This window comes from Apis laboriosa, unplaced genomic scaffold (assembly GCF_014066325.1).
Source record: "Apis laboriosa isolate Shangri-la unplaced genomic scaffold, ASM1406632v1 scaffold26_cov146, whole genome shotgun sequence".
NCBI lineage: Eukaryota > Metazoa > Arthropoda > Insecta > Hymenoptera > Apidae > Apis > Apis laboriosa.
In genome coordinates, this window is record NW_025222592.1 from 3,778,096 (window position 1) to 3,788,445 (window position 10,350).

A 10,350-nucleotide genomic window follows, 5' to 3' on the forward strand; every position below is an offset into this window, starting at 1 on the left:
TACTACTACTACTACTACTACTACTACTATTATTACTACTACTACTACTACTATTACTACTATTACTACTACTATTACTATTACTACTACTACTACTACTACTATTGCTTCTACTACTGCTACTACTACTGCTACTATTACTACTACTACTACTACTACTACTACTACTACTATTACTACTACTATTATTATTATTATTATTATTATTACTATTATTACTGTAATTATTAGTATTATTATTACTATTTACTATTATTACTATTACTATTATTATTATTATTATTATTTTTAATTTTATTATTATTATTATAATTTTTTTAATCCTACAAATTGTACATATAATATACTCGCATAAACGCGCTCCTGTTAAGATAATTCATACACATATGTGTACATACAGCCAATCTAATTTTGTAGGTAATTTTTTTTTCTCTTGGGGAACTTACCAAATGTAGCGCATATATTTTTTCTTTTCTTTTCTTTTTCTTGTAACAAACAGATCAATGGTGTGTCACTATGTCGATTAAATGGATAAGAAGAAAGAAAAGATCCCAACCTTCTAAGCTATACAGGCTTTACATGTCTTATGTAGATCGGATGATCTTTTGTCACATAAGTTTTTCAATAGTTATTAACTGCTCTAGTTAGAGAAGAAAAAAATTATTAAATAATTTTGTTAGATAATTATTGATAAATATTTTATAAATGATTGGCAAAATATTTAATGTCCATTTTAAGGAAGAAAAAAAAATTTGTTTTCTGTAGTGGCAATATGAATCAATTATTTCTTTTTTTCGCCATTCAGAAAACAAAAAATAAGTTTTTTGATCTTATTGATTTAATCTTATTGATTCATACATTATCGTAGAACGTAGAATTAACAGAGAAAAAAAGATTAATGGATCAAATGTTTCGAATCACGAAGGAGATTAAAGAAAAAGAAGAAATAAGAAAGTCAGGTTCTTCAGCAATAGTTTTCATGCAAAAAAAAAAAAAGAGGAAAAAAAAAAAAGAAAGCTACATAAAAAAAAAAGATACAAAACTGAATAAAAGAAGAAAGATAAGAATACTGCTTCTGTTTCCTGCGTATCTACCTCTAAATAGATGAAATGAAACGATTCATATTTTTTTATATACACATCTCATAAACAATAAACATACGCTAAGAAAACCAAAAAAAGAGAAAGAAAGAGAGAAACCGATGAAGGAGAAAAAGAAAAAACGAGGTAATCGCGATTTTTCGAATTTTCACAATATTAAAAGTAACAATTAAATTAAAGATTAAGATTTATCTGATAAAAAGAAATAAGATAACATGTATTTAGAAGTCCCTAACAGAAAGAAAGAAAGAGAATCGGAATACTACTCGATTAAGCATGTGTTTTAAGAAAAAAAAGATTTGATACGTTGTTAAAAGAAATGTACGTTCCCGAGGTTTTCCGTAAAGGCCTTTCATATTAATCACAATTGAGCAACGCCACGTGGAAGAAAAGTGCGTTTATAATCGAAAAATTCGCGTAATTTTTGTTATTATTTGCAATACTTGCACAATTATTATCAATTAGTAAATTTTTATTATGCTAGTTAAATTATATTGTTTGAAAGTTTCATACATAATTATTCTAATAATAAAATTAAATTAATTAAAAGTTAACTTTTTTTTATATTATTGTTAGAATTCATTTCTTTTTGAAAGATAATCGATAAACAATTAAATTAATAAAAATTCTATTTGTTCTTTATATTAATTAGATGTTAACATAATGGGAAAAAGTTACGTAGTGTTTCGTATAATGAAAGATAATGACCAAATATTATCAAACATAATCGAAATGGGCAAAAAAAGCGTATGACAGCGCGATCATGTATCTCTTTGACCTTATCCTTCCATTTCTTATCGCGTGCCTTTACTGTACCAACCGTATATCGGGAAAAAAATAATAAGAGTTCTCATGCAAAAAAAGTCGGAAAGAAGAAATATGTTATAAAGGAAAATCGAATTGACACGAATCATATTTGTAATTTCAGAAAAAAAAAAAAAAAGAAAGAGAAGAAAAACATAATGAAGAACTATCAAACGTTTCAGGTATTTCGAAAAAGTTTCTTACTTATCATCGCGTGCATAATCATGAAGAAATATGTGTTTTTAAGCACAAAAGCAGGATCACATGTAACATATGACTAGTAAATTGAAATTTTTCATCATTGTCCATCCGCATGTAAATTATTCATACGATAAGAGACAAAATTAATAGAATTTCATTTTTGAAACAGAAAATTTTGTTATCATGTGTTCTTTTACTTGAAATATTATTTTTGTTGAATGTTTAAATGTTACAATTAGAATATAATACTTTGATAGGATATATAGAATATATATAAAATATATAATATATATGTATATTATATATTATATATATGTAATATATATGTAATATATAGAATATTATCAATATTCTTATTTATTCAATCAATATTTAAATACTTAAAATTTCATTGACTTATAGTTCGTTTTCAACAGATAGACACGATGAACGAATCAATTTACTCTTAAACAAAACTCGTCCGTGCAACCGCATATACGTAAAACATGTACTTTTTAATAGCTTTGTACAGGTTTAAGGCTGCGTTCACAAGTGTTACCGGATGAAAGTGACGTCGGAAACGAGTTAATAGCTTATTCGAAATCAATTAGCCGCTCAAGGTCGTCTCAAGATCTTATTTCCCCATTATTGATTTTATTGTTTTATATTTGCTGAACTTCTTATTTATTTTAAAACCAGAGAACAAAAATTAATAATTAACGAAGAAAGATAATAATCTATAGAAAAAATAAATAAAATGTTTTATATATTAAATCGTATATATTTATGAAAAAAAAGGGAAAAAATGGCTTTGAGCGGAAATAGATATCGAACAAAGATAAAATACAAATCACAATACAAATCAAAAGATTTTTCTTATTAGTTGAAAATCATTTAAACTGTGTTTCGTTTTCGTGAACCGCAAATTTTTTTCCATTCATGTTATTTGTATCGATGTATAAATCCGTCGTTTAAATCCGGCTCATTATAAAACACAATATCAAACAAAAAACTCGTGTGTGAGTGTACATTCGTATGCCTGTGTATGTATACAAAAGAAAAAAGAAAGAAGGGAGAAAAGTATGGAAGAGAGAGCGTTGATTTTTTTCCTAGATGCGTTATAAGAGAACACATATCACTTTTCTCCATCAGTTATATCAACGCGTCTTATACACTCCTCCCTCTTCGTTGCATTTTAAGTCCGGACAGAAGAGGAAAAGAAAAAGGCTCATTTTTTTACTAGCTTAAGTCTGTGAGAGTGAAAATAGAGTGTTTATCAAAAGAGACAAGTATTTGATCGGTAAGCATTGATGCCGAAAAAATATTTTTATTTCAAAGAATTATAAAATTTTTTCTATCATACTTCTTTCGAATTCTTATCAATTCGACATTTAAATTATTTTTGTTTGTTAAGTTTATAAATCTTCTCTCTTCTATTTTAATATCTCTTTCGGAGAATCGCACAAGAAAGAATTATAAAAATACTTTTAGAATGTAACTTTAACTTAAAAGTAACTTTCAAATAGAAATTTTTTTTTTTTCTTTCATCAATAATATTGATTTTTGGCTTTAATAATCTTAGCCTATCCAATGCTTCGTCTCTTGATACGTGTAAAGTAAGATAGCAAAGGAATCCATAACGCGTACCTTGAGCACACTCTGAGATCTAGTGTATCAATTGCAGTAGAAACATTTATGATCGGTTCTTGCAACATTCTACATTATCTTGAAACTGAATAATTTAATTAATTATTGAAAATATGTTTTAAAAAATTTTATTTCTTTATTAATTACCAAGAAATAATTCTAAATATAAAAAGAAAAAAAAACATGAATTTTTTATTATTTTGGACATGTTCAAGAACCAGTCACAAAACAGTACCAAAAATAATTGTTCCGACGTATGAGTTCATGTGAATTGCTTTTAAATATGAAACGATATAAACCCATATATATATAATTTGTACATAAAGAGAAAACATGTATTCGTTTATGGACACTGTACACTGAACATCTATCTATTCGAATTTGTTTAAATTGAAGAAAAAGAATATGTACCTAGATATTGCTTCAGTTCTCGATTAATTGCTTCGAGAATGAGGAAACTGTTTGATTTTAAAACGCCTAATATTGGACTTGCGCACTTTAACTTGGCGATGGCGTTGGTGTTGTTGAGGCCAGCTGCGCGTTAATAACTGATTTATGTACATCGGAGATCGATTATTAAATTCATTTTTTAAATATTTAAATATTGTACGCAACGGGGTAAAAAGTTTTGTCAAACAAAGATCGATTTCTTCCCTTTCGATTTTTGCATTGAAATCAAATTGTCATTCGTTTTATGTTTGTCTCGTATATCTTTTAAAAATCAATGAATTCAAAATTTTATAAATTTAGTAATATAAATCTGATTGATTGAATTTCGAAGCAAATAAAAAATTTAGACTCAGATCAGATTACAATTACAGTAATGACTCAATGATAGACGCATTTTTGCATCTGTAGTAGAGAATTATCCGCACCATGTAATTTTTGACATCAGCAAACATTTAAATGTTTTCTATTCATTCATTATTTATTCTATCTCATTCAAATTTATTTCTCGTTTTTATTAAAGAGTGAGGTCTCAGAATATCTACCTCCACTTTTAGTAGATGCAACGCAGTCACGACGTGTGTTTATTATCAGGGCATTACTGTATTTAATATTTTTCGCATGGTTGGCCTAACAGCATGTGTTTCACAAATCAAAATATCATTAAAAAAAACGTCGTGATTTAAACCGTAAACCATATCCAGTGACCTGACACCTTGTTTCGAGTTGATGAATTTGAAGAAACAGCAATAAATCAAACATCCGATAGAAAGAACAAAATATATTGATCTTTCGCGTGTATTTAAAATACATCGATACAATACGATCGAAATTTATTTGTTTTCAGTTAATCATTTATTTATTTCATTAATTAGTTTTTTCATAACAACATAGAGAAGCACATTAAGCGAATTACTTCATAACACATAGTACAAGCATTCATTTATAATTTATAATTTCTTCTTAAAAAGAAAAAATATTTTTTCAAGGAATGGTTGAAACTTTCTTATCGAACTTTCTTTTCTCAAATCTGACAAAAATATTTGTCACAAAATTCCAGTTCAAAGATTATTGCAGATTGATAAATTGCCATATCGGAAAAGATTTAGGAACGTGTTTAAATTGAGAAATATAAAAAAACTGATTAAATATTTACTAATATATAATTATATAATTATATTTTTTTAATTTATCATGATTTACATATTTTTTCCTTTGTATTATCGTATATAATAACTTGAAAAATCATACGAATAAAAATGTTCCATATATATTCCTTTTAACGACACGTGAAAATTATAAAATAATAAATCTCCTTTAAAATTAATAAAAATTTTTTTGCATTCTTATGCACAGTGTGCCAAAAATATATATCACACTTTAAAATTTGTAAATTTCTTTCCTTTATCTTCGTATTTCTTCTTTGTTTCTTTTTCATTGGCATAGCCAAATAAATTTTTTTTTTATTAGTAAAATAATTAGCTTATATTTGATCGAGACGCTATTTTTGAATTTATATAATAATTCTTTTTGTATATTTCATTAATATAATTAATTGTCATCGTTCTTATTGCACTATTTTTTTTTTCGTTAATAACAGAAGTGCATTATAGATATTTATATACGAATTTGATTTAATCTTTTTTTTTAGTTAGATATTTAATTTGTTCATTAGTTTTATTATTATTAATTATTACTATTATTATTATTATTATCATTGTTATTATTAATTTATTAAATATTAAGTTCAATAACTAGATTGTAATATTATTAATATCAGAAAACATATTGTTAAATAAGCAAAATGCGTCACAAATTGAAGATAACAATACCAAACATTATATGTTAATATGAACACTAATAATATTATTATTATTATTACTATTGTTATTATTTATTATTATTCTTATTTTTCTTGTTTTTTTTTTTTATTATCATTATTAATTGCAATTATTAATTATTATTACTAATTATTGATGATTATTATTATTATATATCATTATTATTATTATTTTCAAATTACATAAATTTTTCATATTATGCTCTGAATGAATTTTCATTTTTTGTTTATATATATTTATGCATTTATTCATTGTTTAATATATCTTTGTTTGTTATATATAATCTTCATGAATTAACTATGATCATAATTAATTCGCTTTAACATTGTATTTTGAACGCATTGATAAGATTTTTAAACAGTTTTTTTTTTTTTTTTTTTTGTAAATTGTACTTCAGTCAATATCTGAAACATATCCATATATCTGTTACAATCATATATATTTATTTGTTTTTTTTTTATATATTATAGAAAAAATCGACATATTATATATATATAATATATAAGTTTTTTCAAATTCATTTATATTTCGGTAAGAAAGTATCGGGACCAAGTGTATTCGTATTGCGAAACTAAATTCATAAACATTCATTTTCAGTCGCATAATGTTTCATCAACTTCGATCGTACCTGTGATAATATATTATCAATTGCGATATTATTAATCGATCCGTAACGCTGCCGTGATTACCAGACCCTTCTTGATCATGTCGCATAATACAGCTTAAATATAGCCTCTAATTTACAACGCTGTCATTTCAATCAACAGAATCCCTGGAGCGTTTTCAACACCCTCAATGTTCGTGCGATTCGTGAATAGTAGGGACGTATCGCAAGAGCAACGAGAGAAAAGTGCAACAAAAAGAAAAAGAGGCGAAGAGAAATCGCATGCAAAAGATGGGGGTAATCCACGGTCTGCTCGAAATTCGATAAAAATCGAGCTGCTTTAAAGCCAGATACGTTCATATCTCGTGATCCTACATAGGTTAGGTTGGAATCTTCTACTTTAAATTGTTCGACAAAAATATTCCCGCAATGGTAGTTTCTCTTTAATAGAAAAGTTTCTGATTGAATTTATAGAAAATGGATTGTAGACTTTAAAACGTAAACCTTCTTTCTCTATATGTATGTTTTCTATTTATGCATTATTTTTCTTTGTTTTCATTCTCCTTGTTTCTATCTTTCTATCTCATTTTTTTATCGTATTTTTATTTTTTCCTTTCTCTACTTATTTATTTTTTCTCTACTTATTTTCTCTGTTTATATTTTGTTTTATTTTTTATTTTTTTTTATATTCTTTATTTCTTTTATTTTTTCTATCTTTTTGTCTATTATATTCATTAATTTACTTACTTTTTTTCTCTAAATTCTCTGAATCTCATCTAAATTTTTATTTCTAGATTTCCTTAATTTTTTTCTATGATTTCATCATTTCATTTTCAATTGTATTCTATCCTCACAAAATATCGTTCTTTTTATTTCTTTTTCATGTACAATGAAAAAAAACAACATGTACATTTTCCCTTTTTTTCATTTGCTCTGTCCCTACTACCCAACCTCTTTAAGCCGACATATTTCCTTTAAGCCACGTATCCTTTCTATTCCCTCTCTCCTCTAGTTCTTGTTCCTCTCACTAGTTCCGGGACTTCCTCTTGATCGCAACTTCGATATAACTGAACAGAATTAATACAGGAATAGGCAACGAAAGCGAACAGTTGTAGTAAGATCGAAATCATTTCACGCGTTTGAGAATTATGCTTTTAGAGTAATAAATTCATAGAAGAATCTCAAAATTACACGTTGCAGCATTTAAAAGCATTCTTTACTCTTTTTAAAGGTTATGAAAGATATGCATATACAATTAGTGTGGTATTGAAAAACAACGATGATAAAGATTTTACAACAGGAATTTAAATTCTATTTAATAAATTGAAAAATAACGCGTCCAGATATGTGAATATATAATTTAATGTATGAATTTATTTCTGATGACTTAGCGAAGTATATATAATGTGTTCTCAAGCATTCTCAAGCATAAATTCTATTGGTAAATATTTCATTGAAAATATGCATAATATGTATGACATTATTTTAAATAACGATGTAATGCCTTGATATTTTTTTATTTTCTTTAATATTATTGCAAAAAATACAAAAAATACAAAATATTTATTTGTGATGTAATATTTCAAAATGGTATACTTAATTCGTGATACATTATAGAATGTTATATCCACTTAATATTCGGTCTTGCTAAACGCATATATATTTATATTTTTTTAAATAAACTTTATCTCTTTTAATCTTCGTAAACATAATATTAGTATATTTAATCGTTATACGATTTATATCAATTATGAATTGTAATTGATTTATATATAAATTAATTGGATGTATATTGAATTCTTAAAATAATTTTTTCTATGAATTATCAAATTTTTGATGTTTATTTTTAATTACACTATTTTATGAATTTAAAAAAAAAATCAAGAAAGTATGGTCAGTTATAAATCTATTAAAAAACATAGAACGTGATAAAGATGTACATAAAATATCGAATTTTTATTCGATTAAAAAAAAGAAGAGAATTAATCTAAACTATACAATACTTGTTAAAAAATGTAGTTATTTTCAGATTATATTGCAAAAATGAAAAAAATAAATATTATTTTTCATTTTAATAATTAAAATCAAATTATTAATATATTGATATATATGATATATTATAATATTAATACAATATAATATTAATATATCGATCAATATAAAATTATAATATTGTTTGATATTTTGTGAAATATATTAATAGTAAACGACAAAAGCAATCATTGCTAAATTATATTTGTTTTTTTAAATCATTGTTCTCCAAGTTAAAATATATACACATAAATTCATGTACTACGATACAATGTACAAAAAGCAATATCCATTACATATATACATATATAATTGTTATATATTACAGTCACAAAATACACGTACAAACACATAAGCATTTATTGTATACATGAGATATATATGATAAAAATTAACATATACTTACTTTTGATTAAATCGAAAATTTAATGGTAATATATATATTCGATTGTAAATTTTGAGGTAGTGTTTGCTTTGTAAAATTATAAGTATTGTGCATAATGTATATACAGGATAAAGAAATGATGAAAAAGAGAGAAAATGAATGTGAGAGAATAAACAAATTTAAAAACAAAATATTTGTCCGAAGAAATAATGTGTCTTATATATATATGGCAAATAGTAAAAAATCGATACTTCTCGAAAAAAGAACTCTAAAATAATAGATGTGTTCCTCTTATTAGATAGATTAAAAGTAATGTAATAGTTTCATAATTACCTGACGACAAAAAAAGAAATACAAAGAAAATATTACAGAATTATGAGGTCTGCTTTGTCTTTTTATCTAATCAAATACTTTATATTATGTAGTACAGGTTGTCATTAAACGTGTGAATCTACTTCATATAGTCTTTTTTTATTATTATTACTATAAAATTATTATGTAATATAATTTGAATTTTTTATTTTATATTATATATAATAATATAAAATAAAAAATATATTTTGATAGTTTATTGCAAATAAATTAATTATATACATATACATAATATATACATAGTATTATATAGTATATATATAAATAATATAAGTTATGTTGAATATTTTATTTTATTTTATATTATTCAATTAATATTTTCATTTATTTGTTTATCATGAATAAAAGATTCATATAAGGTAAGTGAATGAAGTTGAAGTTTTTTTTATATTAGATAATAATTTACAAGAAATTTAAGATTTATTCAGAATAAATTGAAATATTTTGACAATATTTTATATAATATTATATAATTTTTTATCTTTATACAGGTTTACAATTTTTATATTATATATAATATATAATATACATAATCCTTAATTAATATTTTAGTACATATTTTTTTACATAAATTAAATATATATGTGTGAAAAAATTAATATAATATCAACAAATTTTTCAAAATATTTTTATTATTATGTATTAAAAATTTGAAATAGGATGTGGAATGTTTTTTTTAAAATCATATTTCATTTATATTTCATTATATAATATCAACAAGTTTTTCAAAATATTTTTATTATTATTATTATTATTATGTTATATTTATTATTATATTTATTATTATTATGTATTAAAAATTTGAAATAGGATGTGGAATGTTTTTTTTAAAATTATATTTCATTTATATTTCGTTATCTTGTTTAAAGAATAATTAAATAAATAAAATGACAAATTATTTATACAATATTATAACATGATTTTAATATTTATAAAAAA